We start from the raw sequence: 11,836 nt of genomic DNA, 5'->3' as shown, positions 1-11,836 counted from the left end.
TATTTTAACTTTTTTTAATACCAAATAAATTCAATTTTCACCCAATGGACTAGGAGTTATGACCGCACAAATTTGGGGTACCAATATTAAATAATTTCCAGCTTTTCTTTTTACTATTGTAACTAATCCTTCCTAATCTTGTTGTCCATTTAAACTTCCAAGGAGGCAACATGTGGAAACTCTTTGGACTCTGACAAGAACCATAGTTTACAAGTTCACTAAGTTTTTCTAGTAATGTACATACATAATTTGAATCAATGAGGAAAAGTTGAAGACATGCATCTCTTCCACAAGGTTTGTCAATTTATATCTTAAAATTGTATCCTTGTAGCTACATGAGTCTTAAGAAAATCCAAATGTCAAACTAATAACAAAGTAATCATAAAATATATGATGCTAACTTGTAAAACATCACATTGTCCAACAGTTGCATAAATTTGATGTGACTTCCTAATAACAAAGGGAAAATGAAACTGAATATATTTGTTGTAGAAATGTGCATGTATTCTATCAAACTGATGCTTTAATTCAACTACCCATAGCCTACATTAACTCCATAAACAAAAGATGCACCATGCTGAAGTGAGCAATCTATGAAGCCACCTATGGAAAGACCAAAGTCTAATGCAACTTTTCTAGCAACATCAATATTTAATTGCTTGAGTGCTCCCTCTAACTTGTATCCTGCTCTACCAATGGTTTTCTTATTGCAAGGGTGTCTGATGTGAAGAGAAAATCCCATGGCATATACAATGAAAATATGTTGTCAGCTACTACTAAAGTCAAGAGTATTAAGGATAATCATCTACATATGTATTTTGGAACTTCAACAGTGATTTCAATGGAAGCCTTCTCTGAAAAAGACATCCTAGCCTTGCCTGCCACTTGCCCATCAACTAAAACCTTTCCTGCAAAAGATAGAATATTAAAAGTTTAAGAAGACAATATATTAGGTTCCCAGTTCATGTTAATGGAGGCTACTGTAATATATCAAAATACATGGAGAGTTATTCATATTAATAGAACTAAAGAGGAGATAATATTAAGTTGTAGATATTGACTTCATCAAATCCTACTAGATATTTGATTTCAAGGTGGAAGGCAACTTATGCAAAAGAAAATTACATATTATAACTGTACTTCACCTTACCCACTGAGTGTAGATTTCAGATAAAAGAAAATGTATTCTTACAAAGTAAAAAATTACCATCAAATCATGTTGCATTTGTGAAACTGATGCAGCTTGAATTGTAGCTTCCTTATCAATAGTGGTACCAAAGATGCCAACATTGTTCACCTACAATAAATCATTTGAGAAGGTCAACTAAAATTCCTATATTCCTAAATGAAGTGGTCATATTGTCTGCTAAAAGGTAGAAACACAAGTTTGGTGTAATTTGAGGTTCTAGATGACTAAATAGAGAAGATAATGAGAGTTATTTAAGGCAAAATAATACCAAGATGTCCAGACCACCATAATTATCCTTGAGCCATATTGAAAATTCTAAAATACTCTGCAAGCTCTCTATATCCAGCTCATGGAATACAACGTTGTTGAGAACCTCATCATGAAGGGTTTTGGTGGCTCTTAATCCTCTGCTGAGATCTCTTGAAGTGAGAACAACAGTCAAACTATTTTCTGCCAACTGACATATAATTTCAAAATCTATTCCTTTGTTTTCCCCTGTGACCATAGCTATAGTATCCTTAGTCCACCATCTGCATTTAACATTTATCATCCCGAATAATTCTTTCAACTTCCAAAAAAATGTTTGTAGAACATAATGAAATGTGACTACTTTTTTAAAACCATTTTGTAACATCTAAAAAAGTTTAGAGAATGTAATGAAACATTATTTCCCATAGCATTCTTTTGACATCTAAAAAGATTTGCAAAATATAATGTTTCTTTTAACATTACCATTACATTTCATATCATTCTTTTAACACATTAGAAAAAATAATGAAGCGCAAGTTTTCTATCCATATCATTGTGCCAACATTCCAAAATTTTTGAAGAACATAATAAAACAACTTTTAATATGTTCATATCATTCTTTTGACAATTAAAAATGTACTGCATAAACATAACTATTTTTTTCAATATCAGTTTTCTAAACTCAACTATTCTTTTCCAAATCAGTTTTCTATAACACCTAAAAAGTTTCCAGAAGATAATGAAACACAAATAGTTTTTTACATAACATTTCTTTAACACCCTACAAAAAAATTAGGGAACATAATGAAACTTAAATATTCTATTCCTTGTGAACACCCGCAACATTCGGAGCATCTGGCCTGTGGAATCACAATCATCAGTAACTGCATCACAATATGCTACAAAGGAATTCAAGTGTAGAGATTCTAAATATTTTAGGAAAAATCAAGGAAACCCTTACACCATGTTTAGGAACACAGAAAGCCATGTTTTAATTTTTGTTAACTTCATCAAAAGTTTATTGTCGTTGTCTATTGTTTTGCTGCTAAGTTATGCTATGTGTGGCCTGTGGTCAAATGAATTCTTTCTATCATTTCCTTTTTTAATTGTTCTCTATTGAAACATCTTTGGAAGTATTTTCTTCCATCTCTGATGGCATGCTTCAACAAGACTACTATGTAATGGTGGGATATTGTGTTTGGATCTATTAATTTTGATGATAAAGTTGTTTTTGCCCAAACTGCAGTTGATTCTGTCCACTGAAATCTTATTATTTATTTGAATGGAAAGGATTAAATATGTGTTATAGGACAAAAAATATTATTGGGTGACTTCTCCAGAGAAGTTATCATCTCCATTATGTCTTTTCAGGTAAAAAGATGCCATGAAGATGTGAAGAAGTATGTTAAAGTGGGACCCTTCCATTCCAAATCTAATTCCTAAAGTGTGGGGCAATGTTGAGGAGCTGATTCTTAAAACATAAGCCATGAATCAGATGGATGACCAATGCATGAAGTATATTTTGAAGATAAAAGCACTTCCAATAGTTTTACTCCAGCATATGTGGATGCAAATTGTTTAAGAGAAAAACAAGAAGGCTCCTGGTGACGTGGGTATTCTGGATGCAGCTAAGTTTCAGCAAACTTTAGTAGACAACTCCTTCGAGAATGGAAACATGGATGATGCATCTACTCTATTTCCAGATGTTATTGTTAGTAGTTAGTACCTATCCTGAGAGGTGGGTTAGGAAGTGTAGAGAGTTCAGAACCAAATTTCTAGAGAAATGCTAAAGTTACTCAAACCTATTCATAAGAAGGCAACAAAAAATAGAAGGGGGAATAATTCTTGTAGTGACTACTTTTATTTTTCTTCTATGTTGTATCTTGGTTCATAGTTTCTTACTATTTTGTGTAAATCTGCCAGATATGTGTACTCAATCTTTTTAAAACTCTCTAGGACCTAGTCTTACTAGTCTCTCTACTATTATTTGAACTTATGCTCTATGGGAGATAATTTTGATTATATTTTTTATGAGTTGCTTGTAATAGCTATATTTGTTCACTTCACTCCAATATTTTGAAAAAGATCAAAGCTCTATTTGATACCAAAATGCCAAAAAAATTGATTTAGAAAGAGAAGATACCATGAACTTTTCTGTTTGGACTTTGACATGGTATTTTGTCTACAAAATATTTTGAACTCTAGATTTACCTTTTTGAATTCCATTTTATAAAACACCTTTTATATAAGTGTGCAAATGAATGTATTTCTGCATCCATGCATGTGTCTTCATAAATTAACATAGATGTAAATGATCATAGGTAAAGGAAGACATGTTCTGTTGGAGTTGATGAAATCCAACTCCGAAGATGCCCAAGATCACCTGCATGTGAAAACCTATCAAAGAGAAGCCAAGGAGAGAAGAGCATGGAGCAAGGGAAAAATTCTAAATGGACATGAGAGAGAAAATATGTATTTACAATGAGAATGTGATATGAGTTGTGAAATACAATGAGGGAGCCCGAATATAAAGAGCTCCAGGAATCTCCTAGAAGAAGCTAGAAGACGCTAGGAGATAAGTGTGATAACTAAGCATACATCTTCATGAGGTGGAAATTCCTCGAACAAGGTGAGAGGATAAGTATGACTTAAGAGAGAACAAACTCTTGTATTGTCAATAACTTATAACTAACTCCTAGGCTATAACTAATAAATAAATGCATTTACCTAAGTAAGCTTAAGTAAATAGAATAAATAATTAATTATTTACTCTAACACCCCCCCTTAAGTGCAACTTAGGGAAATGCCTTAAGCTCACAAAACCAAGAAATGCAGAATGGGTCCCAACAATGAGGCCATGTTAGGTACCCATGAACAATGCAATCTCTGTAACTGAAGAAAAGGAGAAAATCCAATGGGAAAAACCCCTCTCCAAAAAGAGATAAGAACCTAGTGAAGAATTGAAGAACACTCCAACTAGGGAAATGTCCCTTAAAATAGGAACAAGGAGTGATCATGAAGAGACATCACTAAAGCATGAAGAAGCCACAAAATCTACCATCTAAAAGAAAATTGCTGATCTAAAGAACCTCCATGGAAGAAGAAGGCACAAACTGAGTGTGTCTGTATGGTAGATGATCCATCTCACCAAAATGTATAGGTAGCTAGCCACTACAATCGCCTTGTATATAGGATCAACCACTGAATACATAGTTCACACTATCGAACCATCAAACCACAGATGCATTAGAACAACATCATAACCCCCCCTTAATGCAGACGGGGTGAGATGATAGGCAACTGAGAAGGTGGGCCAAAGTCTCCTACAAACAAACCAAGAATGATGAGAGAGGAAGAGATACAGACACCTATAAAGACACGGTGACATTGACGTTGCATAGGGCTAATGTCATGGAAGGGACACCCACTTGACAAAGGGAGAATTCCTAAAACAAAAAACAACTATACCCCCCATGGTGCTTTATAAAAATAGTGCATGTACAACTGACTCAAAACAACATTCATGACCCCTGGAATGCAATAGTGACACTTTATCTTAGTGTGATACATAAAAGTGCTTCAAAATGATAGCTTCAATGATTAGAACAAGGAAAAAGCTAACACAAAAGATAGGACAGCCTAAAACAAGAGAAACCATGCCAAGACAATGATCCTCAGACCTAAAACACCCAAGATATCCATCGTAGAGAAAAAAATGGAAAAAATATGATAGAAAGAGCATGGGTCAGAATCTAAGGAAAAGGACCACATTTTTGAAAAGGTGATAGAACTAGCTTTCCAAAAATATAACATTTTCAAAAAACTAACATGGGATGCAAAAGATATGCATGCCAGAGTCAAAAACACAACTTCAGATTTCAACTAAAAAAATGGGCAATAAAAATGAATCAAAATCTAAAAATACCCACACCAATGTCTCTGTCTCAGAACCATCTTTTTGGTGCTTCTTTCAAATTAGAAAAATACCTCTGTATGCTCAAGTTATGGCCCAAAAATTGAAGGTAGGTCAAAAAGGACCTAGGAGAGGTGCAAGGGGTGGATGATGCATTGATGACATCATGTTGATGTCAACAAATTACGCCATTAAAATTGATGTCTTGGAGACCGTCGCAGCAAAAAAGATACCATGTGGTAGGCACTGACATGGCAGGGGTGATGTGGCAGGTCCACATGGCAAGGTGTCATGTGGTACCCAGGCCATGTGTCACCCCCGTGCTGGCTGCTGGTGCTGACTGTAAATGCTGATGCAACAGCTGAGTTGGCAGGCAGAGGTTGGGAGGAGGAGGAGTTGTAGATTGGTGGTGACCACCGATGGAGCAGAGTAATGAGGGGGTGCCTCCTGTATGCAGTGGCCCACTGGCGGAGGCCTGGTAGTGGTGTCACCACAGTAGCCTTGATGGGTACACCCGGGCGGGGCTGCGATGGCATGGCGGTGGCAGACTAGCAGCGACACTACTTATTTTTTAAAAAAATTGCAATAAATGCCCAAAAATTGTCTGTACGACCATATGAAATGCCTTGGAATGAAAAAATTTGCCTCCTGAAGCCCTGTCTCCAAAATTGACCAATTTTATATGGATCCTAACTAAAAAGTGCCTTCTGAATCCAATGGCAGCATCTGTTTGGGTCCAAAGTGCTCCAAAAATTTGATGATCCCCTGATTTGAAGAAAAATGCACAAACAAACTAGGGTTTGTGACTTCAAATCATGGCTTCAAAAAACCTTCAACAAAGCAGCAGTAGGGAGGCTCTAATACCATGTTGGAGTTGATGAAATCCAACTTCAAAGATGCCCAAGATCACCTACATGTGAAAACCTTTCAAAGAGAAGCCAAGGAGAGAAGAGCATGGAGCAAGGAAAAAACCCTAAATGAACATGAGAGAGAAAATATGCAAACACAAGAAAATATGTATTTACAATGAGAATGTGATATGAGTTGTGAAATACAATGAGGGAGCCCGAATATAAAGAGCTCCAGGAATCTCCTAGAAGAAGCTAGAAGACACTAGGAGATAAGTGTGAAAAATAAGCATACATCCACATAAGGTGGAAAGTCCTCAAACAAGGTGAGAGGATAAGTATGACTTAGGAGAGAACAAACTCTCATATTGTCAACAACTTATAACTAACTCCTAGACTACAACTAATAAATGAATGCATTTACCTAAGTAAGCTTAAGTAAATAGAATAAATAATTAGTAAATTAATTAATTATTTACTCTAACAAGTTCTTTTACCTTAATTCCTTTCTTGGCCTTTGGCTCCTCGTCACTTTCTTCTAAGCTCTCATCCTCCTTAGAGCTGCTCCCCTCAACTTTTTTTGTCGGTTGCTGCATTTTAGTGACCTAAAAATATGAAACACCACAGTAATTATCAGGATTATGAAACATACAAGAATATATTACATGCAAATTAATCAACTGCACAATGAGATTTTTTAGACTGCACTAAATGTAAGACCACAACTGTAATATACCCAAATTCAAGACTGACAAATCCATGTATGATATTACAAGTTTTAATTAAAGATTTGAAATTTGTATGATCTTCAAGAGGAGCCCAATCTTTATATTCCAATATCCCAAGGAGGTCCTCTTACTCCATGCGATTATTTAAGCCAACAGGTACAAAGACCATATGAAGACATAGAATTCTAACCAAACATTTTCTAAGCAAATGGATAAAGATCATAATGACATGTCAATAGCGAGATATCCTAATCCCTATAAAAGCATTTTTCAAATATAAGGTAACCAATATATCGTATGAATTGGTCAAACACAAAGTGGCGAATTCTAAAAGCCATGTATAAAGATGATATCCCCATCGGATCATTATGGCGACAAAAGCTAATATTATTACTCAAATTCAAGAAGACAATGATGATACCAAGTATTGAGGACCAATGATCTATACACTACTTGATGGTCAACTAGCACATTGATCCCAATAAGTTTTTTAATCAAATATTAATCCCCTTGACCCCTTAATCAATGGATAGAATAATCAAAATTACACAACCAGAAGTTGATAGTGAACAACAAACATAAACCAATTAGACACGATGCTAGGCCATTGACCAACAAGTCCAAATTGGAAGATTGATTGATATCTAAAGAGACATGTCTAGACAATGATTTATTGTCTTTAGTCAACAACAATATACAAGAAGAAATAAATGGTACTTATTATGAACAAACCAATTTGAATCATAAGAGAAGTGATTAGAGATTATTATGAAAGGGTGCAACTGAGAAGAGATATAACTCATGTCATTTACAACATGACTAATCATTTCTAATGCAAGCTATAAAAAGGTAGTTCTATCATTCAACTCAAGATGATTTGAAGAACTTATTATATTTTATATCTCACAATGATTGCTCTGTAAGAGAGCATATTGCCTTTGGCACCCATTCAATGCAGACATATAAAGTCTGCCATCAGAAATGACATCATCTTTGAGTATATTTATATTGTCATATCAGATAGCTTATCACAATATTTAGAGCATAAATATAAAGTTATATCAGAGAAAGCCTGCATATTTGCAAATTCTTACTTGTTTATCAGACACAACGAACAATACAAATATAATACGAACTTAGCAAGCCTTAACATATAAGAACAAATGTTGTTGAAAAATTTTTATTGGCCAATCATCTAATGAGATTTAATTTGATGAACATCAATTTCAAATATCATAGAAAAGAAATTGCAAGATATTTATAGTAATTCTACATACCATTTGTTGCAATCCTATCTGCTCCTACAACTATAGCATCTACACGATCTGACTTCTACAATGTCGCTACTACAGAATCCGCTATAAGGACTGCAAGTATGTGATCATGGACCAATTCATATGTGGTGAGACTTGATCCCTGAAAGAAATGCAACAAATCTTCAAGTCAATATAAATCTTGATATTGAAATCATACGCGATAAATTTTTTCAGATATGGAATTTCAATAAAATGCAGAGTTGGATCAAAATGTTCAGCACTTTTCATGTTTCATCAACTTTGAGGGATAGAATAGGGAAGTTTCTCGAGAAAAATGCTAATCAAAAACTTGTGTTGCTTTCGAAAACCAAAAATAGTAGCACAACCAGGACTAGCTGAAATAAAATATTATGAAAATTTCTACCTAATCTCTTCAATAATCAGTAAGCCTATGAAATTATCAACCATCAATACACTCTCTATGTTTAGAGAGGACCCTTGATCAAATAATAACCAGAACAGTCTCTTGACATCAAACAAACAATTAGTTGGCGAGTGGAAATCACTACATACGCTAAAGTAGATGACTTTTTAAATTGAAATAATCTATGATAACTTTGCGAGTCAAAATTTTTTATGATAATTTTTCAAGTTACATTAATTATTAGAGTCTAGATACAAACTACACTGAACAATTTTCTTGAAGTAATTTGACATGAAGTGAATTCTTATAGACTAAAATATAGAGTTCAATCACAGAAATTAACAAAGAACCATCCACAGTACCTGGTTGAATGGTCTCATCTCTATGAAAAAAGAAATCTCTAATACTCCCTTAGAATGAAGTACACGAATCACACCAAGAGCAGTATCATATCCAATTGTTGCAAGACTGACCAAATACATCACTAAGTTATGTTAGAATCATGCAGAGTTCACAAAGAAATGGATACATCAAACATATTATTGAAGTTCTGTCATACCTTCCAGTGTTACAATGAGTCAAAACATTAAGGTTCTAAGTTCTGTTGGTTTGGCATAGAATAAATTTAGCCCCATGTAAATCGATTGCTTTGTTAGAATTGACATCATCTATCAACATTCCTTCAGCAGCTCCAATATAGGCTTGTAATCAAGAAATTTAAAAATGCCATTAGAAATTTAGAAGTATATATATACAAAATGATTTGACTTGAGTATACATAGATGATTAGACCTCAGCAATACTTCATATCGTTACTAACTCAAAGTGCCTTCTTCATATTCCCCACCAAGTCCTCTGCTGATCTATCACAACCATTAGTCTCTACATTAAAAATAAACCAGTTACTAGTTCCCTCTTTGATCAACAAAGATGGATTTTATACCAATGAATTATTCAGATTCATGTGAGGAAATAACCCCTACCAGCCATCAATGTACAAAATCAGGAAAACAAGACTAACAGATGTAGTATAGGGTACTAGATATAAAACAAAGTGAAACAGAAGATAAAATCTAAATGTCATGTGGGTCCTTTCAGAGTTGGAAAAAGATTCCCCAAAAAAAAATGAAGTTTACAAAGAATGAAAAAGTCACATCAAATTTAACAATCTGGAGAGCTAGAATGTGATTTCAAAATTGCAACACAAAGAAAAAGAATCTCTTTCCTACAATTCACACACACCAAATACTAAGATCACTACCAAGTTGAAAATTAACATCATGTAGGTTAATAAGTTCCTCCTAGAACATATGACCAAAGAAGACGACAAAAACCATGAATTTCCTAACATGAAAGGTGATGCTCAGGAAATAGAAACACAAGGTGTACACCCATTAGAACATCATCTTTACAATAAAATTTTGGTAATTTCACTTGTTAAGAACCAGCTGCTTTAGCGTTGCTATTTATAAAAGTAGTCTTGCAAAACTCTAATGTGAGGGCATCACTCCAAAGCTACAAATTGAAGGGATGTTATCTCCATATTGCACAATATCTCCTGAATGCTACTGTTAGAATACAGCTTCTTCAATTCCTTCTACCAAATTAATTTCTAGTAATGGCAGTTCAATACATGATTGGGGGTAGGAAATAATTGGAAGCCATCATAGTAGAGGGTGTACAGTTAGCTTTGTCTCATTATTATTAGTTAGATGCAACAAATGTAATTGAAGAGCTGCAAAACGAAATAAGGATCTTGCATGCTTATTGTGGAGATGCTAAAATTCTAGTTAGCTTGCATGTTCATCACCATTGAGGACATCTAGAAATTAGATGTGATTACATCATGTCATTTTATCTGGCCCTTCCATCCACAGATCAAGATGCTAGAGGGAGAGATGTTATAGTGTGTGTTTCACATCTTTGACAGGGAATTGAAGGGGAAGGTCAGTCAATGAAATGAGCCTGGAGTCACATTGATGTAGAGAGAAAGAGCATAAAAAATGCAAATTAAAATGATTGTAATGCTAGACAAGGATTTCATTTATAAGATTTTTAGATGCCCAAACATCAATGAGTATTTTTTTATCATCATATAGTTAGCATAAGATTATAATGCAAGCACTCTATGAAATGTAGGAAGAATATAAACATGAGCTGGCTTAGGACATCCAAGCCTGCCATTGCAAGGTGGCCAAAGACTCCCCCATACTGAATTCCAACAAGAGGTCAATGATTTGATAACCCTTCTTAGTAGGGTTAAATGTCTTCCTAAATCTTAATTTTTTCACTAATGAATGTATCAATACATTCACACTGTTAGAATGGAAATCATAAAATCTTTTGGGTAAAGCAGATTGGTGATGCAATTTGTGATTATCTTTCAAAGGTGTCAAATAGCTTGAAGTTCTACATGACCTCCTACTCAGTGTATAATGTCGCATCAATGAGACATTTTGCAGGTGTGAATTTATAGAGTGACACAAGCTAAGTCTTGGTGTATGAGTATTATTCCTAAACTCTATAAAAGTATGAACACTTGAGGACAATTAATGAAGTTTCTTAACTAGTTTGGTTGCACTGTCATCATGCTTTAATTTATTCAAGTAGGGTGGCCACATTTGTGAAGGATTCTTGTTTTGAGCTTTCATTCTCATGGTGGATGACAGTGTTTTAGCTATTGTTTAGTGCATGTGTTCAGTTAAATGTTTCTCTATTTAGTGTTGATATTCCATTGGTTGTTCCAAATGGTTGGAATGGTCCAAAGCTGTAAGAAGGCTCCTAGGAACCATTTCTCTTTGTTCAATCTTAGTCATTTCCTTAAAGAAACTTTTGATGGCTAGTACCTAGCAACTCTAGAAAAAGTAGTGTTGGGAGTGAAGGGAGTGTAGGATATTTGGTGAAAGGAGTAAGCATACAAATAGAGTAGATTTCTTGGCTTAGTTGAGTTTCAAGATATCAAACAAAGCCTTACAAAAAGTGGATTTATTGATGCCAAAAGAGTTTTTTTGATGTCTCGTGTGGTCACCATAAATATGGAGAAGAAGGTTTGTATGCATAAAGCATGATTATAATGCTAGGAGGAAATGAAAGCAGTCCTAAAAAAGAAATATGTGCAAGAAATAGGTACACCACAAACCTCAAAAAGGTTTTCTCTCAAAGTTTGTGAATATTAGGTCAATGAGGTAGGTGACCCTGCATGAGGATAAAGCCCCAATTTCACCTTCTA

This window comes from Cupressus sempervirens, chromosome 4, assembly GCF_028749045.1.
Source record: "Cupressus sempervirens isolate cs-2001-9-10 chromosome 4, ASM2874904v1, whole genome shotgun sequence".
NCBI classification, from domain to species: Eukaryota; Viridiplantae; Streptophyta; class Pinopsida; order Cupressales; family Cupressaceae; genus Cupressus; species Cupressus sempervirens.
This window is presented reverse-complemented; position numbering follows the sequence as displayed.